The 23,955-nt window shown below is 42.5% G+C and overlaps 1 protein-coding gene across 1 annotated transcript in view; it reads right to left on the bottom strand.

Annotated features, from left to right (window-relative positions):
• The window catches only part of SMIM14 (small integral membrane protein 14), a 40,850-nt gene extending 29,368 nt beyond the window's left edge, over positions 1–11,482 (bottom strand). Inside the window, exon 1 of the mRNA XM_085223293.1 lies at positions 11,347–11,482. The gene's annotated coding sequence lies outside the window, so the exon portion shown is untranslated. The remainder of the gene's footprint in view (positions 1–11,346) is intronic.
• Positions 11,483–23,955: the final 12,473 nt, after the last annotated feature.

Genomic DNA, 23,955 nt, shown 5'->3' with positions numbered 1-23,955 from the left:
GAAAAATACTTCTACACAACGTTTTAAATCATGAGAGTCTTCTCAGCTGTATGATTATTGCAAATCGTTTTTCTCCTACCATCTTTCCCAACACATGCCCTACAGCAGCACATTCTATTTTACACATCTAATATCAAAAAAACAATCTTTATAGATACAATCTAATTGTTGTGGATTGTTTTTTTTTTTTTTTTTAACCTGGAGACTCTTCTGTACTTTAAATTATTGTAATGACTATACATTATTTCTTAATTCAGCAACACGTCTCCTGAGCAAATAGCATGCAGCTGGTGAGCTCTGGGAGACAGAAGTTATACTCCGCCTCTCTCCACCCTCACCATTACAAAACAAAATTCCTTTTTAGCATGACAGCCAACAAGACATTTTGTCCATTCTTCATGCGGTTGGTCTCCAGTGTGACTCCAATTCTACGCTGATTAATGAGATAGTCAAGGTACAGGTGTTGGTGAGCTCTATTCCTTGGCAGAAAGGAGTGTATAAGAACATCATCGCAGTACTTGAAGGAACACTTGCTATACACAACACATACTCATCTTCATCATCACATCTTCATATCAAAGCTTTATGCTCATTAACTCTTATCTTTCCTGGGTCCAAGCAGACTTAAAATCACACACACAATACAAAAGAATGACTGCCAAAAACTATTTTTGCTGTGCTGCTAAACTGAAGGGTAGAAGTCACTGGGAGCAAAATACCTCCATGCAGCAGACAAGTAACAGAATATTTCTGCTTTACCTTAAAGAGAAACAGAATTCCCTCTATTCAGCTCCCCGATGCTGTTTTACAGACAACTGCAACAACTCCAAGCACAATTGTCAAATACTTCTATCTGACAGTTAATTTTGCTGCTGGGTTCGGCTTTAGCAAAGTATAGCAGAAGAAATGAAAATATGTACAAAAATTGAAAGAAAAATTTAGAAAAAAGCACATGACGTGTTGAGGCTCTGCAGGCATTCTGAAAAATGACGAAGGGTTAAAATGAGCAAAAGTAACACACAAAGCCAGAACAATTCACTCACTGAAAGATAAAATATCCATTTTTATCTCACTGTCACAGGCAGAAACCCTCTCTCCCATTCTTTTCCATGTTCTTCTAAAGGATTTGTGTCTCCATAGAAGGATTTGCCTTCTCACATGCACCTAAGCCATCTTGATATCCATGATCCCTACAGCCTCTTATTCTTTCTGCAGTTATTTTCTTCACAGCGCATTCCTAATCACTGCTTTTCTAGGGCTCTTCCTTCTGCTGGCCACTCTGTCCCCTGGGTACCATAAGCACACAGAAGCACCTCAATTGTCTCATTGCCAGGCATGCCAAAACGCAGTGGTTCAGCCTCTCATACAAGTGGTTACTCCAAAACCTGTTTCTAATCCTGCCTCTCCTAGGGACTGGCTCACCCAGCCCTGCCTGGTTACATGAAGCCCAATTCAACATCAAGTGGGCGTATAACAAAATAATACAGAAAGGTATCTCCAGCAGAGCAATGCTGAAATATTGCTTATTAGTAGCCAACCAACAGGGAAGTCTACACATTCAAGCCCAGCAAATACAAGCTAAACTCTTCTCTGTGTTTGTTATATAGCACTTTTCCCTGTTGATTGCCATCTTCTTCAATATTTGTACGTGCACATCCACCCTCTCACAGATCCCCTGTTCTTCGTTAGCCTTCTGATAAACTACTTATGGTCAACTCACTTATCTGTTATTTAACTTCCTATTATTCCGGCTGTACAACTTCTTGTGTGTAAGAAAGGGCAGGGAATTTTATCCATTGATTTCTGCATCAAGTTTCTCTTCAAATTGAATTAGAGCACAGAGTGGAAAAACAACAGACACAAATTCGGGGGGTTTCTCTCTCAAATAAACAAACTGAAGATAAGGACATGGCTGATTTCACCTTCACACAAGTTTGTGGAATTCCTAGCTTCTCTATCACCAGAAATAGAACTCATTTCCTATTACCAGGGCAATATAAAGGAGGAACAAGGCAGAAATGATAACCAAGCTATTAAAAAAAGCAAAGGAAGCAAATAACTAAACACAGGATAAAGCTTGGACAGCGTAAGAAAACAAAAGCATTTGTATTTGAATAGGGGAGAAACATCAGAAAAGGAGCTAGAGACACGGGCAGAACACGAGAACATATGCAGCGCTTTAAAATAAACCAATGCAATTCTGCCAGAAATCAGTGGCTGAATACTCCTCACGCAACAGAGAGGACATTCCACTAACAAACCAGAACAAATTGGTCTGTACTCCTCAGCCACCAGCATTAAACTTCTGAGGACCGGCAGAAATGAGCCTGAGGACTCCCAGCAAGATTTCCTCCACAAAGCAACTTCCGTAGTTCACACAAGGCTAAAAATAGGCTCTGTAACAAGGAATTTGTATACAAATTGATACTAATTAAAACATTCCAGTCATCTGCACTCCTCTACCACTATAATTTGAATCATTCAAATAAATATTCCCTCACAGAACTTTAGTCTGAAGCACTGCAACACCCCATTTGGCTATTTTTACAATGGTTAGTATTATCAGATTTTTGTATTTTTATAAAGCCCTTTCACAGAATCACAGAATGGCCAGGGTTGGAAGGAACCTCAAGGATCATGAATCTCCAACCCCCTGCCACGTACATGGCCACCAACCTCTGGGCCCCATCCAACCTGGCCTTGAACACGTCCAGAGATGGGGCATCCACAACCACTCTGGGCTGCCTGTTCCAGCACCTCACCACTCTGTCTGTAAAGAATTTCCCCCTGACATCCAACCTAAATCTCCCCTCCCTCTACTTAAAACCAATTGCCCTTGTCCTGCAGTTATCAACCCTTTCAAAGAGTTGATTCCCCTCCTGTTTGTAGGCTCCCTTTAGGTATTGAAAGGCTGCAATGAGGTCACCCCGCACTTCCTGAGCCTGTCTTCATAGGGGAGGTGCTCCAGTCCCCTGATCATCTTTGTGGCTCTCCTCTGGACTCTCTCCAACAGCTCTGTCTTTCCTGTACTGGAGCTCCAGACCTCGACACAGTACTTCAGATGGGGCCTCACAAGAGCAGAGCAATCACAAGAGCAGAGGGACAATCACCTCCCTGTCCCTGTTGACCACCCCTCTTCTGATGGAGCCCAGGATACCATTTGCTTTTTGAACTGTGAGAGCACACTGCTGGCTCACATTAAGTTTTTCATCCAACAGGACCCCCAGGTCCTTCTCTGCAGGGCTACTCTCAAGGTCTGCTCCTTTCAGTCTGTAAGCCTACTGCACCGAGTATTCCCAGGAGGTCTTCATCCAAGTATTAACCAGGCCTGACCCTGCTTACCTTCCAAGATTGGGCATTACGAGGGTGGGATGGCTTCAGGCTATTAACATTTCATTAACAGTACAAGGAAAACTCTCTACCATCATCTCTTCAACGCTCACAGCTACACCCCACTTCTATTGATGCAAATGCTGGCACTCCCACTGCCTTCAGTGGACCAGGATCTAGTGGCGCTTGAAGGTGATGGATCCCTAAAGAGCTACTGATGATCTTTTTCTACCAGGTCTATTCCTGGGCATTAAACTGAATTTTCAGGACAAAAGAGAACCAGCTGGCTGCATGGGCACAGCAGCAGAACAGCTGGATGTCAGTGTGGGGGCTGCCACTGTGACGTGTGGCTTCAATTACAGCTTTCTCCAACTAACTGTGCCAGAACAGATCATCCATTTAGCTCCTCCATTGAAAGGAGCTGCAATGACTCTCAGCCAATACAATACCCAGAGAGAGTTCCTAGACACAGCAACACTCTTCAGAAGCAATTCTCTTCAGTCTCTTTCCTTTCAATTCCAGGGGGTAGGGGGAATGAAGCTGATTCTGTACTTGAAAGCAACAGCATGCCTCCCCGGACTTCCAGCTGTAGCCTAATGAGTTGGCAAATATATTTTTGTGCTGCAAATTTTCTCAGGATAATTAACGAGATCCAAGATGAACTTTTCAACGCAGCCAAGCCAGTTCCTCTCCTCATGGAAAAGAACCGTGCACACAGCTGGTGTTAGTCTGGTTGGTTCCAACAGAGACATCAAGGCCAGCAGGAGCCCCACAAAAGAACCGCTCACTCAAACACATCCTCCTCCAGGCATACCAGTGGGTAACTTTCCTACTGTCTCACAAATGATTTGGCATTTAAGTAAATTAGAAAGTAATTTTCCAGTGCCATCCATCTGGCGCTTCTTACAAATGCTAATTTACTATAAAACAACTTGTTTAAAGTAGAAGCAAACCCAAAGAAACTAAGAAATGCCAACCCAGCTACTGAAGGATGCTACAGTGATGAGCATAAATCAGAGAAAGGGCCTCTGAGCAGAGACAGACTCAGAACTGAGGAGCAAATGCTAAGCATCCCACTGATGGGGAGGTTCAGGCTGGATATCAGGAAAAGGTTCTTCACCAGAGGGTGGCTGGGCGTGGAACAGGCTCCCCAGGGCAGTGGTCATGGCTGCAAACTGCTGGACCTCAAGAAGCACTTAGACAACACTTCTAAATATAGGGGTTGAATTTTGTGTGGAAACAGGAGTTGCACTGCTTACGGGTCCCTTTCAACTTGAGATATTCTATGATTCTATAATGGTTTCCCAATGGCCTCACAGGACTGCTGCAGCACTGGTGCATCCCTCATCCCCATGGGTCCACCATTGTGCGACAATCACATAGGGAGCACTGTTAGGCCACCTGTGATGTGTTCATTGGGACTTGCTCTGAGTAGATCAGGAAAAGGATTGTTCAGGCGACAGTCAGCAACACTGGCACAAAGAATAGCAAAGTAAGAACACAAGAACTTAGATGCTTACAATATGGACAAAGCCCTCTCACAGGCAAACATCACAGTTCTTTTCTCACTGACGTACGTGCAAAGATTGCGCTGCTTTGAGGATGGCAGCACCTCACACAAAGCTGGCAGCAAGCTTCCTGCTTGTGGCCATGACACAAGGCTGACCAAGGCTGAGTGTGCCCGAGAGCCTCAGCTCAATGCAGAACAGTACACTAGGGAGCTGCAGAAGATGGCACAGATGCTGCATTTGGTTTAATTAAAGCTATTCAGTGTCAAGCACAAGGCTCAGAGACAAAGAATTCACACGTTCAAACCACCACTGCAGCACTGGTCCCTGCTGTTCTTTTCACGGCCTGTCCCCATTACCTGGAAGAAGGGAGATTTTAGACTTCAGGGCCATCAGGTTGCGGTCAGTGACCAAAACCAACTCCCTCCAAGCTTCCTAAACAAGACACATCAAGATTTAAAAAGCTATTTACTTATTCCTGTGCAGGTGGCCTCACATTTCTTCTGGTTAAAGCACTTGAAAAGGAGCTAATTATGCACATCCAGTCATGGACTGAAAAAGCAGACCAGCTATTTTAGAATTCATTTACTAATATTTGATGCAGAACGTTATTGCCTAACTCCAGCTGTCAGTATTCGGTCATCCTTTTAACAAAAGGATGACATTTTTCTGAAAGAAGTTTTTTGCAACATGAAAGCTAATTAAGAGACAATGTCAGTGGCACAGAACATTGTCCAAGAATAACACTGTTTCTGCTAAGCAAATGCCTCAGCTTTACTTCAGCATTTATTTCTAAAGCAGAAACTCTGACAGTGGTCTAGGACAAAGAAATTATTTATATTACACCAAATGACTAAAGGAAATTTAATCACTGCTAATGCAGAAGGGTGAGCAATCCTCTAAAATTACTAAGCTATTACATTTAACCAGTTCACAGAGCAAATCAGGAGTCCTCTCCTGCAGCCCTCTGTAAGAACTCCTATTGACTTTAATGGGATTTTTCACTCAAGTGGTAACTGTAAGATCCAGCTCCAAGGCAAATGTGCTTACTGTCCTGCTCCTGGTTCATTTCTCCAACACTGCAGACTATCTGCAGCTTCTGCCGACATTCCTCCTCACATTCCTCAGTCTCCTAAATTCAGCACTGGGGCTACACGAGCACCAAACCCGCAGCCCCACGGAGAGCACTGCTGCCCTGTGCCATGTGAGGCGGGCTGGCAGCTGGCACTGCTGCACACAGGGAGGCTCCATCTAAACACACGGCCACATACGGATGGACGCTGGCATTCCAGGGAGCAGACTTCTGCAGGGAGGCAAGAATGGGTGTATGGAACATGTTCCTCTACCAAACTATGTAACCTATTCATAAAACATCCTTGCTCTCGTTCCAGTGTTTATGAATCAAGATTCTGATTAATACATTCAAATGTTCCCGAGCAATTTAGGAGCACAACATGGATGCAAATGCAGAACTCCTTCAGCGAGGCTCAAGGCGCCAGTTCCTGAGCAAATCACTGCGGAGTAACAAAGCCACCACGCAGCAGCTGAGCTGTGGCAGCTGCTCCCACACAGGCTCTGAGCCCGTGGGACCTGTAAGCCAACGGGACTTTGCTGAGTCTGTCAAAGAGAAAAGTTGAGCTGAGACTTCATTCAGAAGTGCCACGGGCACCCAGACAGCCACTGCAGCTCGGATGGCCTGAGATAACTCATTTGTCTGACATAGCTCTTTTTGGAGGCTCAACAATAGAGAATTTTTTAGACATGTCATCTCTCTGGAAAAATAAAGATTAAAAAATTCTCTTATCCACTCCTTTACAAAAAGGTAATAAAAACAAATAAAAGTGACAGTATTTCCTCTGTGCTGAGGCAGAAAGTGCAGCCCTAAAGCATAAGTGATTAAGTTTTTTGAGACTTGCTTCTTAAGAGCATAATTACTTAGATTATAAAATACCTTACTAATTCCTTAGAACTGTAGAAATGCACTGTACCTTAAAATTACTCCTATCCCACACAAACACAAAAATTATACTGAAATTCTCTGGAATATTTTCATTATGTTTTTTCTCCAGAGATGACATATGTTTCTAATAACTTGCCACTGAGAAAACAGATTTAGCAGGGTAGCAGCATGCTGAGAAAGATAGCAGGATTTTCAATTTTCAGATGAAAGCAGCTCTATTCCCTGGCAGCCCTGCTCCCAACCCCTCTAGGCCAGATCAAATTTTATCTGAAGCTAGTGGATGCCTGTCTTTGCCTTACACAGAAGTTGAATCAGGTTTTCTACATACCTGAAGCAAACAGTTTGAGCTCATAAAATAGAGCCTTTTAACGAGCACTTATACCAGAGGGAAGCTGTAACAATTAACAGGATTTCTGGGCTTTGTTATTTATTTATTTTTAGCTAACAGAAGACCCAATTTTTAATCCCAAGCCGACTTAATACCCATTCAGCAGACTCGCTGCCCCATCTACATCATCAAAAGGAAAGTGCTATGCAAATGATACATGTCTACCCAGCACCTACAAGGAACAGATTTTAAAATCTGTTAATTAGCATAAGGAAAAATTCATGGCACTACTGACAAGATTGCAATTAGTTGCTTTGAAAAACGTATCACATTCATAAAATCACAGAATCTTCGTCTCCAACGCTTTCCTCCAAGAAAGAAGGTATTTTTCAATCTTTGGACACAACCTACATACAAACTTGAAAGTGAAGCATCCAGTGACTCCTGTGTCCAAAAAGAAGTCTACGTAAAGCAATATGAAGGTGGTGAGTCCCTAGCCATGCTGCAACCACTGGCAGAAGTGTTCTCATTGAAGCCATGCAGGTCACAGTGGGAAGCTTTGTTTCACAAGAGCTGACACCAAACTTTTCTTCACATTCTCATGTAATTTTATTCAAAGTTGTTTTTTTTTTTTTCCCCACTTTTACCAACTTTCTCCATATGAAAACTGACTGAGTACTTTATCAAGTTCTCTAAAAATACTGCCTTACTAAAAATATGATTAAACAGCAAGACATACACGAAGATATACCAACGAACAAAAGAAGACCAGAAGTCTGTTACTGTAGTGATGACAATTTGACAAATCAAACATTCCAACTGCTTCTCTCATACTAATAGCTGGGACTACATTTTTGTATGGCTCTTCTGTTTCTTTTGATAAAATCATTTCTTTCCTAGGAGAGCTTAGTGCTTTGGATGTGACATTTGTCTATCAGCTTTGTAAAGTAAGAATTAAACTATATTTAACTCTAGAAAGCCATGGGTTTTAATGCATGCAGAGCTGCTGAAGAATCAGAATTAATCTTAATGAGAAAAACTTTTATCAAGTGTAACTCTATCTTTTCCTACCCAAATTGGACTAATTTGTTCCATTATCTCTAAAAATACCAGCTAGACACTTTAACTAAAGCCTCCAAAGCGTGTTTGTTCAATTAACAACCATGCAAATGTACAACCACTCAATCATGCCAGGGGCTGCTTCCTGAGCATCTTCAGATCTCTCATAAAAAGCTGAATGAATCACTGCTAGGGAGCTTCTTCTTGCCCATGCCAATACCATGAGATAGGTGCCAGGATGCAAAGAGGGCCATGAACATCCACTGTACCACTGTCAAGGTCTGTCAGAAAGAAGACTAACACAGCCTGATCCTCCTCTTATACATGACTATATTCCTACATAATGAGCAGTGGAGCCTTTCTTCAATTAAGGTTCCTTGGGAATTGGGAAGCTTGCTGTCGGTGAGTCAAAGCCTGCAAAGCTGAAGGAGCTGTTCTGGGAAAATCGTTCTTTTTTCTGTTTTGTGGTTTGTTTTTAACCTGAACAAGCACTGCAAGATTTGGCTGCACAGTATACAACCTTAGAAAGTTTTCTCAACTTGCACTGCATTCAGAGGGGATTTGGAAGCACTTGGATCTTCCAAGAAGCACTCCTCAGCATCTTGCAGATGCTTCATTAATGACCAGATAGGGTCTTCATGTATTAATAAATCAAGGAAGGAAGTAAGAACAGAAAGAATGCTTAACATCAAGCGTGACAGTGTAGAAGAGTATGCAAAGCAGGCTCTCTAATTTGCTTCCCAAGCAGAATATGGGCAGATGACATCAATTTGTCTATGCATAAGTGCATCTGCCAAAATATTTCTACATCTGTTGTGAAAAGAAACCTGGTAAATGTTCAAAACATACAGCGTAAGGATCTCATCCCTGGTGTTATCAGAGCACCAGACACCTCCATTCATACACACTTATGAAGAACAGAAAGATTTTGTTACTTCCACTGCACTGGCCTGAATTTCTGCAAAGACTCTACTATGAGGAAGTCAGCTGAAACAAAATTTGGCCTTTAAGAGTGTATGTCAAATACCTAAAATATCTAGGAGGGAAAATTCTGAAACATAAAACAAACTTTGTTTTATTACACATCTGTTATGCAAATAACATTCACACATCACTAATTCTAAAGTCTAAATATATGAAAGCAGAAAATGAGAGGTAATAACAAAACAAGAAGTCAGTCTGAAACCAACTTTCTCTAAATCCAAATACTAAACTTTTGAAAGCAGATTGGATAGTTACAGAGGAATTAAAACTATCATGTACTTTTAAGTTGTTTTCTGTAGATGACTTCTCCAATGACAAGTATATTTTTCTTAACTTCTTTTAGAAAGAAGGAAGAACGTGGACTGCAGAATGCAGCACAAATAACTGCATCACGCACTCGGGATTTAACAGACTAAATGCGTGACTTCAGTAACGTGCTGCGAAAGTGCCACAACAATAACAACATACAAAATCCCTAGAACCATATACATAATATTTATTTTTGTAGCCAGCAGGCTAGAAAATGATTCAACCAGGACAACAGAAAGGCTCCTGCTACAATCTCAGTTTGGAAACAGACTCTTTTTGCTTATGGCCCTGAGTGGATCAGGGTCTTTCCTGCTTGTCAGAGATGCACGTGGCTGAGTACTCTGCGAGAGGGCCAACAGCACATTCACCAAGCCCTCACACTAGTATTGTGCCTTATGCAAAATGATCTTAAACCAATTAAAATACAGAACTCTGTGCTATGCTGGGGTTAGGCAAGAAAAGCAAATCTTGCATTTTAAAGAAAGGGGCAACGGAGCCAAACAGAGCTCAGATTTGCCTACCCCAGTGACATGAGAAGGAATTGTGCTCAGGACTGAAGTGACTCCTGTGCTGCCAACCGTTACAGTCACTATTTTTTGCCAGCTGCTCCTATTGTTTTGAGCTACCCTGCCAATGACAGGGTTACTTCTTAAAAAAAATAAAAAATAAAAAAATCAGTAACAACAATAGTTTGACTTTTTTCATCTGGACAGGTCATAAGGATGTGAAGAATGAGACAGAACTATCAGGGAGGTTATTCTCTGATGCTACAGACAGGAAGAAATCAGCTAAAAAAAAAAAAATCAAAATGAGACTAAGGATTTTCTTTCTGACGTCTGTTTTTGAAAGTAACAGAAGTAAGTAAAGGTCAACAGCACTGTAAGAGCTGAGCATGAAAGACTTCTTACAAGTGACCCAGTGAGGCTCATTGCAGATAGGCAACCTGCCCAGTGGGCACATTAACATTAACATAATACGTTATTTTAAAAGTTGGATGTCCTTATGCTTAAAAACCATAATGAGTTTTCATGACTTCTCAAGACAAGGATGTTTACCAGTGCATAACGCAAACACTCCCTACGCCACTAAGCATACAGTCTAAAGGCAGCCCTGACTGCGGGCCAGGAGAACAGGTGTTTGCCGATCCCGGGGCAGGTCACACGCCGAGGCCCGAGCTCTCGGGGAGGGCAGAGGCTGAGCCTGGGCAGGACAGCCGGCAGCGGCGCTGGGACAGCCAGGGAGAAACTGCCGCGGCGCTCCCCGGGGCGCCAAGGCCAGCAACGCTCTGCCCCGCCGCAACGCGCTACCAACCGGCCCCGGGGGCACACGGACGAGGGCTCCCGCCCGGAACCCTGCCCGTAGGAAGTTAATGGCAGCGTGACGCTGTCATTTGGAGGCTCTGTTTTACAGGATGCCGTCCGCTTTCTCCCCTCAGCCTGCTTTTCGGCAAGGGAAGCGCATACCCCGTCAGCGTGTCACTCCCAGCTCCTTTACAGACAGAAAAACAGAACCTCTGGCTGACTCCGAGATCCTCTAAAAAGCCACAAGCGTGCGACTTCGCGCTGACAACCCCAGGAACCGAAAACAAACGAGGGAACCCCACCAGCCACGCAGCCGAACGCCCGCGAAGGACGAGCGCCGGCCGTTCGGCGGGCCGGCACCCGGCGAGGCGCCCGGCAGCGGAGACGGTCCCGGACTCCACCGGCCTCGGGGTAACTGGGGCCGCCCGGGCCGCGGCTCAGGCCGCTCCGCGCCCGCAGGACGGAGGGACGGCCGGGAAGCGGGTTGTCCGCGGAGACCCGCCCGGCCGTGACCGGCAGCCGGCCTCCCTCTCCCCTCGCTGCCGCGGCGCTCCCCCCCCCGCTCACCGTGCTCCGGCCGCCGTCGCGGGATTGCGGAGGGAGAGAGGGCCGCGGGACGCTGCGCGGACGGGGCGGGCGGACTCGCTGAGGCGGCCCCGCGGCTCGGCCCCGCTGCTTGGGGCCGGCTCACACGTCAGCCGCCACGAGACCCGGATCTGCCGGCACCCGGCGGCGGCGGAGGGCCGGGGCGGTGCCGAACGGCTCCCGGCTCCCGCCCCCCGCACCGCCCCTCACGGCGCCGCCCGGCCCCTCCGCTCCCCCGGCTGCTCGCGTGGTGGGAAGCAGTGCCGCTTCTGGTGTGCTTTTCACTTCCCTGAAGAATGAGGGAATTTGTGGTGCAGTTCGTCGCTCAAAGCTTATTTGGATGCTCGTGATTCAGAAGGCTTCTCTGCAGCCATTCCCTTGAAATAACGTCCCTAGAAGCTGTGGTACGCAGAAAGGAAAACTTGAGACGGCGGTTTCCAACGTCACCCAGTTGGGCACCGTCATGCAGCCGTAGAGCGCCAATGCCGTGCCGCCATGCGAGGGTCTGGAGCAAGTCTTGCCCTGGGGACAGCGATACCATTCCATAACGCAACGGGGATCTCATAGGGAAGGAAATAATGCAGGGCAGATTACTTGCCTCGGGCCAACATGGATCAAGTTGAAATTGCAATGAGAAAGGAGGGCTGGATAGATGCTGCAATTTCTCCCAGCTCCGTAGCTCCCCATAGCACAAAAACCTCCTGCGATCTGACAGGGCTCACATGGGAGGACAGCCTTGGCTCTGCTCATCACGGTTCTCTGCTCTCACGAGGAGCTCAAGCCTTCTTTCACTGCTATGGGGATGCCGTTTATTTTCTTCTGAGCACTTTTTTGTAGCACTGTGTGCCAAGCCCACGTCACTCTTTCCAGCATCAGGCACAGGACCTGCTGGCAGTTTTGCACTACCAGCAATCCTTGGTGTGCAAAGCCACATCACTAACATGCAGCCCCAGTGCCCATGCCCATTGCAGGTCTGGCCCTGACAGACCTTGCAATACTGCAAGTGAACAGGGGCACAGACACAAAGCCAGGCCACCACAGAAAAAAATCTCAGGAATGATCCATCCCAGAAGCAAGCAGAGACAATTTCCCAACACCATTAAGAGCTCTGCGTACCTGTATGCCCCTCCATACCTAACACTTAGGGCCAGTCATTGCTCTAGAAAATGGAGCTGAGATCTGAAATCCCCAAACCAGACACAGCATATTAGTCCTGGCTCAAACAAGAGAGCAATGGCAAATCGTAAGTAGTGGAGAGAAAGGTTCCTATTGTCAAGCTGAAGCAGAAATGCTTAATACTAAATAATAATAAATAAAGTACTTCTATTTTCTTGCCTGTGGGTAAAGCTAAACTGTCTGTTGTTGCTAAACGGATGGAAAGCACACTTAGGGGAACTTGGAGATTGGGAAGAGAGTCTCGTAGTGACTGATCCATGGCAAACTTGTACAGTCGTAAAATTGGAAGGGATAAATTAGATGAGCTAGACAGGCTCAGATGCCTTGTCTGTAATAGCATGAACTTGCAAAGGTGCTGCAAAGGAGAGGCAGGAGCTGATGGAGATGAAGACCGAGCAAACTGCAAGAAAGCAGTGGGATGATGGCTTTTAGAGCTACACGAGAGATGACTTCCTCTACTGCTTTGAACCAAATGCAGCTTTCTTCAAACTCTGTGCTTTGCATCTTTCTGGCTCATTTCTCACACCATCCCATCCAGGAACACGTATCACATTGTAATTTCTTGGAAACGTCTCTTGATTAGGCATGCATGCAGCATTCCAGCCAGGCAGCATTCTAGGTGGGATGCAAATCTCACACCCCTCCCTACCCCATTTTTCTCCCCTCACATTACTACTGCAAAGCTCTACATATCTGTAAGTAGTTTTACATAACTGGTCCCAGTAAAAAGCCTTTTTCAGTATTGCATTCTGTACTATTTGCACTGTCTTTCTGACAACAAAATCTGATTATTTTTCTTTGTTTAACATATATGTTTCCATTGGCTTTCTTGAAAAGATGGGAAGCTAGTGAGCCTAATGAAGGATGGATTGTTGGAGAGTGATTTTCAGGTAATGAAACATCGGAGTATGAACTGTCAAGGAAGAGGAGCAGGCAATAGGAGCTATGTAAAGTACAGACCAGGAGCAAGAGAAACAATGCATAAGGTTATTGCTTTCAAATCAACAAGTACATGTATACTATATGTAGGCAGAAAGCAGCTAAGTATTTTACATAAAACATTCTGTCAGCATCCCTCAGTGCATCCCTCTGAATTTGGCCCTCCTGGTTCCCACGGGCAAATGAACAAGCCATAGCAGGCAATGATTCTATCTCAGCTTCCCACTCCCAGGTTTCAGCCATCTGCTCCCCCTCACACTCAGAAATTTAGTGCACGACTCAGCAATAAAATGAGATTCTGATATGGAGGCTGTGTTCAGACTCACTCTGTGAAGTGTCCCTCCTGGCAGGAAAACTACAATGAAAACAGTGATGATTTAGGCTACCAGTAATGACTTTATGAAAAAAGGCATGAGGTGCATTCAAGATCAGCTAGTAACAACAACAAAATTGTAAATCCATTGATTTTGGCACAGTAGAAATAATTGCACTGCCCACTGCCAAGCAAGAATACAAAGACAACTCTGATTGAAGGGCAGAAGATGGTAATGTTCTTTCCACCAATAACCCTGTACAATAGAGGAGGGTAGGAGTTGAGTAAAACTCAGTATGTCATTCTCTAGATCTGTCAACTGAAGGTAGAATGGGATTGGGCACTCTGTAAAGCCTCAGGCAGATGCCACATTCCAAATCACGGTGCTAGCTTTCTACTGCTTAACCCTAACAGGCAGTGGAAAAGCAGGATTCGTGCTGGTGAGCTAACCTGACAAATAGTGAATGAATTTGTTACAGATATCCAAAGCATTACCTTTCCCATTGTGAAGCACTCCTGCTGATGTTCTTCTCATCTTTGCTGCCTGACTTATGCTGCTAGGCATTGTATCACTCCCACCCAGATACCCTGTGGAATGGAAATTCTTCAGCTGCAATGCATACAGGATCTGAAAAATCTGAAAATTGGGCAAGTCCTCTTAACTTTTCTGTCTGCTCTCTCTTTTTCTTTAAGCAGTCCACATAATGCTGTTCCCAGAAGGAATCTGCAAGAAATTCAACTGCAAATTTTGATGCTGAAGAGCTACTTGGAAGTCATCTGTATCATGGCCTGAAAATGGCATCCAATAAGTGGAAAGAAAAAGACTGAAGAAAAAGTAAATACCCTTGTGGTAGTATCACGGTATGAGTTGCCTTTTGGCAGCAACGTCTCTTTTCAGCAATACTTTAAATTAGAAAGAGGCATCTAATTTTGGAAAAAGAAGACAAATCCTCAGAAAGGTTACTCACAGACATTCCTAGCTGGGATGGCATCTCACAGCACACTGGAGAATTGCAAAGTACTCTGGGATATTAGGCAGCAAGCCTGCAAATTAGCTGGTACAAAGCTTGTATTGTGTGTTCAGGTTAATGTAAAAGACATGTAGTCATTTGATCACAAGCGAGCCAAATTTATGCTGCTAGATTTTCTTAATGTGCAGATACAAGCTTAATGAACATCTGACCATAACCTAACCTGTCAAGGCTCACAAAAAAAATATGGCTTGGTCAAAAATAGGAATTCTACTGAAGCTGCCAGAGGAGGGCTTTTGTGCTCTAGAAGCATCAACTCACCAACACAGACTTTTAGATACCAGCCATCAGTCAGGGGAAATGATCACAAAGGATTGCTATAACGCTGCCAGATCGTAGCTGGCCAGTGATGTTTTCCAAACCAGGAAGTGGAGGAATGAACTCTGAAATGGAGAGGATGAGGATTATTTTACGTTTAGAATATTGACTAGTAGCTTAGAGTAACTATAAAATGAAAGGAGATCAATTGGAATGTTAACAGGCTGAAAGAAAATATCTAAGAATAGAAGATTAATGTCTGAACCACTGAATTGTTAATGACAACACTGACTGGTAAAGTCATTTGAATTAGGCCAAAAATTGGATCTGTGGAATAAAACCAGTACATCCTAAGTAGCCACACAAATTAGTAAGACAAAGGTCTGCTGAATTTCTTTCTGTTTGACTTATGCAATCTCTGGTAGCAACATAATTTGCAAATACTTTGGGAAATCCCCTCTAAAAATGCAGTCTAACTGGACCAACACTTGTAAAAGCTTAACAAATTGTTTTTCCTCTGGAGCAGAAACCATAATAGCAGCTGCACAATTGTGGTGGCTTTCTTGCAAAGAAAACACAAAAAGCAGTACGAACTGCTTCTTGAGTCACTGTAGTTCACAGCCATAAACTATCTGCAGCCATCAGCAGCTATCACTGCTACATTCGTCTGAAAAGTGTCACACTCTGTGTTCAGAGCCATTTCACCATTCTGTCTGAATCTGCCTCTGAATTTGAGTCAGAGCCCTCAACTGTTACAGTACTTATGGATTTGAAATAAAAATGAATTCCTGTTCATTTTCCAAGTGAACATCTCACAGAAGACATATCTAATACACAAGCCATGGGCACAAAGTTCAAGCCCGTTGGTATAATGAATGTATGTGTAGAAGAATGTTTTAGAGAAGGAAATGAAAATAGGACCCCAAAGGATGTTCTGAACACTTTATCTAATATGCATCACGGAATCAAACTTTTCTGGTCAGGATTTGGGCATTATTCTTATCTGACAGGAATATAAGTACTTTTGTAATTGCTAATTAAAATATTATTGATTACTCAGTATACAGTTGAAATTTAAGAGTAACTGCTCATTAAAAAAAAAAGGCATTACTTACTAAGAACAAAGAGAGATAAAAAAAGGGAAGACACTTCACATATGACTGAGAAGGTGTGTCAAAAGGCATAACTCATGCCAGTCATTAAAAAGATGGCAGCATCTGTGTATAGACTACAGAGACCTAAATCAAATTTTTGGAAGAGAATCTGATCTATTATCATGGTAAGTGATACTCTGGTTTCTGTAGTGCTTTCAACCATGGTTTTCATCTTGAATTTTAGAAGATGAGAATTGGAAAAAAAAAATTTAGGAATAACTCTTGTCTCAGCTTGCATGTGTACCATGTGAACTTAATGAGATGGTTTCAGCTTGTGCACATTTGCTGTTTGAGGATGTGGTATGGCACAGCTGGATTCTTGCTGCAGTAAGATATGCCAAACCTGTTGAAGAGCAGCTGTAAACCCTAGGTTTAAGGAAGAAAATTAGGATTTATATAGAGCTGATAAGAGTACCAGTTGGGGAAAAAAAAAAAAAAGAAAAAAAAAAGGAATTCTGTAGTATCCAGCTCATGCCTCACACTGCAAATCATGCAAAAATGCTGTAAGAAATTAATGTTTCTATGTTCAGAGTATGAATTTACATTTCCAGTGCTAAAGTGGGTTTTTGTGGTTACCTTTGTGTTAAGCAACTGAGGTTTAAATTGGAAACAGATGTTGCCTCTAAAAATGGAGGCATTTATTGAAAAAGGGTGAAAAGAATTTGAAGTTGGTGCCAGAGACAACTGAGGGAACTAGACTCTTAGTGGCACCCAGTGTCAGGGCAAGAGAAATGGGCACAAACTGAAGTGCATGAAATTCCAGCTGAACATAAGAAAACACTGCTTTGCTTCGTTGGGTTGAATGCTGAAACTGGTTCCCCAGAAAAGTTGCGGCATCTCTGTCCTTAGAGATAATTAGAAACTCAACCAGGCGTGGTCCTGGTCAGTGCGTCAGCTGATTGTTTTGAACACTTCTCTTGGATTGAACTCTGTGAGAGCACTTTCACTACAATTTCAATCGGAGGAAATTGAGTGAAATGAAAATAAGGGACATCCTTCAAGACACCCAGAAATGTATATGCAGGGAGATGCTATATATCTACACTATTTGGTGTTATAGGTTTTATGTCTGGTGTACGGTAGGGAAGGAACTAACAGCATAACAGCACTGCATTCCTAGGACTAGGATTTAGAAGCTGCAAAATCCTAAAAGACAATCATACAGCATGACTGAATTTCTCCCAGCATGACTAACCTCTAATTGGGGAAAGAAAAATACAGTCTAGAGTACTGCCTTTTAAAAGGTGCCAATTTCCAATTTACCATGTGATCTTTTCGCACTCTGTCAGGCAGATGGGAAAGCTGTAACAGGAAATTTTATGAGATGGGTTATACCTCACAAAAACTGCTATAATTGCTACCTCTCATTTGAGAAAAATGTTCAAGACAAGCTCCTTATACCCAAAATGAATCTTCTGCCAAAGCAAAGGAAAGTGCTACTACTGAAAACACAAGCACATAGAGCAGTAGGGATCTTCTAGATACTGTTCCATGAAATATTACGTGCTCGACAGACGCGCAAAGATGAGAAATTGCCAACTTCTGCTGCATTCAGAGAAACTGTACCTTACTTGATACATAAAGTGTACACTATTTGTGCCTTGATTGTTTAACTTGAATTTATCCTCAGTTTCTTCCTTTAATAACTCATCACATCCTCTGTGCTTGCTATCCACACGGCCAGACTGGAGACAATTAAATTAGGAAAACAACAACATCAGTTTATCTTTGTTATCTTCTTCAATTGGTAGCTACCGGTTTATATGACTTCAAATGCAGCACAATTAAGATTTTACATGACTGTGGTCTAAACAGTGAGTAATGATTTAGACTTGATGATTTAGTTAAATTAGTATTCAACCATAGTAAGACCAATAGAAAAGTTTCTTTTCCTATTACAAACATGTTCTAGCCTCCAGACTGCAGATATTTTAGGATGGTATCAACAGCAATACAACTTGATAAATTACCCATCTGTCATGGATGAGCTCTATTGGGAAGACTTCTGACAAACTTCACTAATTTGTAAATTTCTGTTCTAGACAGTTCCAAAAGATTTGTATCAGTTGTGGATCTGATGCCCATCATGACAGATTATACTGTAGTTTAGCAAGATGGCTATCAGATCTTCAAATTCTAGTTAGAATCTTCAAAAAGCCTCAGCATCCCAAAATTGCTAGATCAAGCAATACTAGCTGAATTCAGGAACTCTAGCTTTCCTTTTTTCTATTATTAAAAGGAGAAATATTTTCCTACTTTTTGGGATCCCTTTAGAAAACAGATAGACCATTGAAAGGATTCATAACAACTGACAATGTAAAATACATTGAAAATTTTTCTCTCTCTGGTTTTATTTCCTCTGTAGATTTCTTATTTCAGTGTATATGTTCTTATACTGTGATTGTTCATACGCCACAGTCTCTTATAACTGGAAAGCTTTTTTTGAGTTGGGGCCACATGCAAGGCATAACTACTGCCTGTAGGAGCCTGATCCCCATTTTGCACATCCCTCATCGCAGCCTGCATTGATGGCTGTCTCAGGTCACAGACATGAAGAGCAAGGTGTCCAGTCATATCCCTTCCTCCCAGGCAGACACAGTGGTGATGCAAGAGGACAGCGTGTAACATACAGTCCCTGAGTAAGTATTTTCTGTCTCCTCAAAGGAAAAGCCAGACAGAAGTATCCTGCAGACCCAAATCTGGTCTACACACAGTCAGCTGGACCACTTTGTGTGCAATGTGCTCTCCAGCAGCTAGCTCAGCTACACTTTCAGAAGTCATGTAGCGACTACTGTTGTGTGATTAAGCTGTGGCTGCAGTTATTTGATGCATATATTATGCAGTGCTTTTATTTTTTTATTCCGGATTCTCATTCTCATTCAATTTATGCTTCACAATGAATGCTGCTCCAGTTCTAATCTTAAACTAATTTCTTCTAATGAGACCCTAACTCCACTCCTAAGCAGTCATTCCAAAATACTAGCACCATTTTAATCTTCTTTTCACTTTCTCACAGCATTTAGCTACTTCTTTGTCTACTACTGCACTGAACAAGAAATCTAATCTTCTATCTTCATGGTCCTATATGCTTCAGCCCTGATGACATTTAGGAAATGGAAATTTTCTATGCGTCAGTCTGAATCTGACTTTGGTCTCTGTAGTCATTATAATAGCAGGGATTGTTATCCACTCACAAATCCTAAGGACAGGGAAGATGATGTCCCATTATCCGTGAAAAGCTGTCCAGTTACCTTTTCAAGGCAGTTCTAAGCCCCCTTTGTACCTATGAAAGGAGGAAAACTGAATTTCTATTAAAGTTACATAGATTTGATAATTCACTATAAATTATTACATTATTAGACAGTAATGCAAAATGCTTAAAATAGTGTAAACAGCTCAGTCTGAGTAGAACATGTTTGTAAGTGGAAATCAATATACTGGCAAAGGAGCATGGTAACTATATCTTTTTCATTATCTACCAAATCCTCTCTTCCCCTATAACTCTAATACTCATGAGACTAATAATAATACATTGTGAAATCTAATTTTGTATTCCCCGTTTGCTTCCATTTTGAAAGGACTCTCAAAAAGATGGCTGTCTTCTTTCTGTACTAGGAAGAAAGGAGTATAGCTTCACAACTTTATAAGAAGTGCTTTTATTTCCCTCTGATCAATCTGTCAATCTGCTGAGGCCAATTTTTTTCAAGGCAGATGCCCACTCACTGAGAATGTTAAGAAACCTGGGACCTCCTGCAGAATTATGACAAGCTTCTCACAGCCCAATCTGCTTTCTTATTATCATTATTTTTATTTATCTTTATATTTTGTGCCTTTCATAAACCCACAGGAAGCAGCCCCTGGGCCCCACAGTGTACATACCATCACTTGAAAACCACTCCTTCGCAAAGAAGTATTATTAAATAATAATAATAATAATTGTGCTGACAGATTTAATAGGAGGCTGCTTATTTCCATGTTTTCCTATCCAAGATATCAGGTTCAGATATGACATTGATTTGGAAGATATTGCCAGGTCACCAAATTAATGAAAGGTCCAGGACGTAACATCAGTTTCTAATGAAAGTCCCTAACAAACAAAGAAAAATGGAGTATTACTACTAAACTACCCAGAATCTCAGCGCAGGCATTATTTAATGGAAACTTTGCTAAGTCTTGCTGTTGAAGTCCTAGGTTGTAAAATCAACAGCTGAATTCATTTCTCATCTGACTCCACTAAGTCAAGTGAATTGCATCATACAATTTCAGGCTGACTGCACACACATCCTAAGTTTAATTAGTACACGTACTGTATTTTTAGTGTATATACTGAGGCTGCTAACCTGAAAAACACAACTTGTAAAGTGGGTGAATCGTGAGCGAATTCCCCACCTCTCCACCGGGAACGCTGAACGATTTCCGTTCTGCTGCTTTGAGCGTTTCTGACTGTAGTTCCTGAATACCTTGACAGGAAGGAGCAGGCAACGCCGCAGTCGGCAGCAGCGCCACAAGCTCCCTGCGTGGCGAACTGCTCGCCAGCGGAGGGATGCGTCTCGCACGAGCGAGGAAACCTGCGCTGTTCCACCCGGGAGAGGGCACTGTTCCACCTGGCCACGGACCGCACGCGGACACCGATGGCAGGAATGGGGAAGTCGGGACGGCAGCGGAGAACTCGGCCGACTTGTACGACCGGTAGTTATTTTAACGATAACGCTAATCTTCGGAATGAGTTGAGTCACCCGGACGCTGCCACAACAGGAACACTATATGACAGTCTGTAAACACGCAGGGTAAGCTTATTTTTGTACGTCTGAAACGTGCTAAGTGATCCACAGGTAAATAAAGCAGCTCCTGGAGTGTAGATCTCTCTGTACAGTCAAGATGGGAAAAAGAGAGCTGTAGGTGTCCCTCTGGTGTAATACAAGGGTTGCATTTAAAAGTGACGTTTTTAAATGAATATTTTAGTCTTCCAATTCATTGCTGATGACTTTTTTTTGATAAAGCGTAACATAAATGAGCATCTGAGCATTTAAATACAAAATTAATTGCATGTAATGCTAACATGACCTCTGAGGTTAATCATTTGATGGATGCCTCTTGAAGATAAAGAGTACAAAATACGTTAGAGTTTCAGTCCCTCTTTCTAAAATGTCTAAATGTGGATGCCCCATCCCTGGAGGCATTCAAGGCCAGGCTGGATGTGGCTCTGGGCAGCCTGCTCTGGTGGTTGGCGACCCTGCACGTAGCGGGGAGGTTGAAACTAGATGGTCATTGTGGTCCTTTTCAACACAGACCATTCTATGATTCTATGAAATGGCACTACGGATCTCTTGAGACAGCTCTCTCCTCCCTTAAGAAATCCCCCAGCAGCAATGTGAGAAGACCAAACTTGACATTTCTGATTTTTCTAAAGGAAAGAGGCCACAGTGGGGTGGGGAGAAGCCTTGTTATGCAAGACACAACAGAGCAAAAGAAGGAAAAAAATGTTGCATGCTGGAAAGTTATCGTTTCAGAAATTGTTTCACTGTTTTCACAGGGAACAACCTCAGAAATTCCAAATTCTCCTGGATAATTCTAACGGAAAGATATCCTACTGTGATGAACTAAATAAAATATAGAATATATTGAAATAGAAAAAAAATTGCCAATAATCTTAACTCGAAGACAGCAATTTAATCATACAGTGCTGTTGTAAGCAACCTGGAGTCCTCAGGCACCACACTGGATTGAGGGGCATCCACAGTCTCAAACAGATGAACCGTGTATGCCATGACTGCCCTATGTCTGCAGTAAGTCCAACATCATTTGTGCATGAACTTTTCCATGAAAATGTAGGGACATTTCTGACATAAAGGTTGTAGGATAGATAGTATTTCCCATACTACATGTGAAATTATATATTGTTTAGGATGTTTGGCTATCCTTGTATCAGCTAATGTATGCTGGCAGCCCTTTCCTAATGAGAGCTTAGGCTGATGCCTTAAATCACTGCCCTTGGTTTATAAGCACTGATCCTATAAACTTTCCTTCTGCAATAATATTGCATAGCTACACCTTCATTTAATACACCATATCTCATGCTCCCACTTCCAGAAGTATTTTGAAGCACTATGCCAAACATACTCAATGCATGGATACTTAGAGATGTACCTCTCAGTCTGTTACTTCTGATCAAGACCAATAGATAATTTTCAGCTAGTTTGCAAAAGCTGTTATTGAAAGAACTGTTTGCCTTAAGGCTAAAATGATGAGGGATTAATGAAAGAGCAATCTTCTGAAATGAGATGTGCAACAAATTTCCGTAATACAAGCAGTGAGCTGACTACGTTCAAGGGACTACAGTTTTATATTTTGTGTATTTTGTGTATGGATTTTTCTAAGGGTGAAAGACTAATGAGAATTTAATTCAGAGGATATACACAGAATTGTATTATCAATATGTTATGAAATATATATATGATATAGAATTCACTGAGATAATGTAAAGATGCTATGTTTTTGTGCTTTTCTAAGCATTTTCTGTTATGGCCTAAAAGCCAGTAGAATCTTCTGTAAAAATAGAGAATACTACAGTATTGGAGGTATACTATAACGCTAGCATGCTGACTGCATAAGGTACTGGAGTGTTATGCAGGATTTTAATGTGTGCAGAAATTGACCCCACTCCTTTCTGCCTCCAAAAAAATAAAAAAGCCTTTTTCTATTCACTATATTTTACCAAGAGAAAATGAAGAGAAAAATGACCACAAAAATGGAAGGCTGGAGAAATATACGGTGAATATGAAACACTTGTGAGATAAGTGAAAAATGCCTGTTCTAAGGACCATCGAAAAGAGTGGGTTATGGTAAGGAAAAGAGAACAGTAATTCATATTAATTAGATTTGCTTCTTGCAGTAGCAGACTCTGACATTTGTAACCCAAATGAGCACATGGAAATGATTCTAGATACAAACCAGGCAAAATCAGTGCCCTTTACTGTGGCCATTACTGGATGTCTACTATCTATAACATACAAGCACACTCACAAAGGATTCTGACACTAGATAGAGGTTATTTTTTCACTCTATTCAGAGCAAAATCTGAATATTAGAAACTTTTTACTCTTAGGAGCTGTCTGGAAAGACGTGAAGCATTCAACCTGCAGGTTAGATGTCCTGCCTTTTTCATTTTTGTCCGTAACACTCAATAGGAATTCAGCACACCATAAACCTAGCTTTCATCCTAATGCTCTGCAAAGCAGTTATTACCCCTGCTTCACAGGTAAGGACTTAGGCACAGAGAAGCCATGGCCTACGTCCTCAAAAGGAATTCAAACACACGATCAGGATATGCTCCATCCCCAGAGGTGTCCAAGGATAGGCTGAATGAGGCCCTGGGCAGCTTGATCTGGTGTGTGGCAACCCTGCACAAGACAGGGGGTTGGAGCTCAATGATATTTAAGATCCCTTCCAACCCTTCCATTCTATCATTATCTATCTGTGACTTTAATGTCTAAATTAGATGAAGGCCTAAGATCACACTGGAAGTCATCAAAATCAAACCTGGCTTAATGCGAAATTGTCCTTCTCAAGAAAGGTCTGAAAACCTCAGCTTGAGAAACTGCATTGTATATTGTGTTAAAAACAAGCTTGGGTTTAAAGATGATCTAATTTAATCATAGTACAACACTGCTGCAGGAAAATGGACTTTTTCCAGTCAAATCACAGGGGAAGAGTAAATACA

This window comes from Meleagris gallopavo, chromosome 4 (genome assembly GCF_905368555.1).
Source record: "Meleagris gallopavo chromosome 4, MGAL_WU_HG_1.1, whole genome shotgun sequence".
NCBI lineage: Eukaryota > Metazoa > Chordata > Aves > Galliformes > Phasianidae > Meleagris > Meleagris gallopavo.
This window is presented reverse-complemented; position numbering and strand designations above follow the sequence as displayed.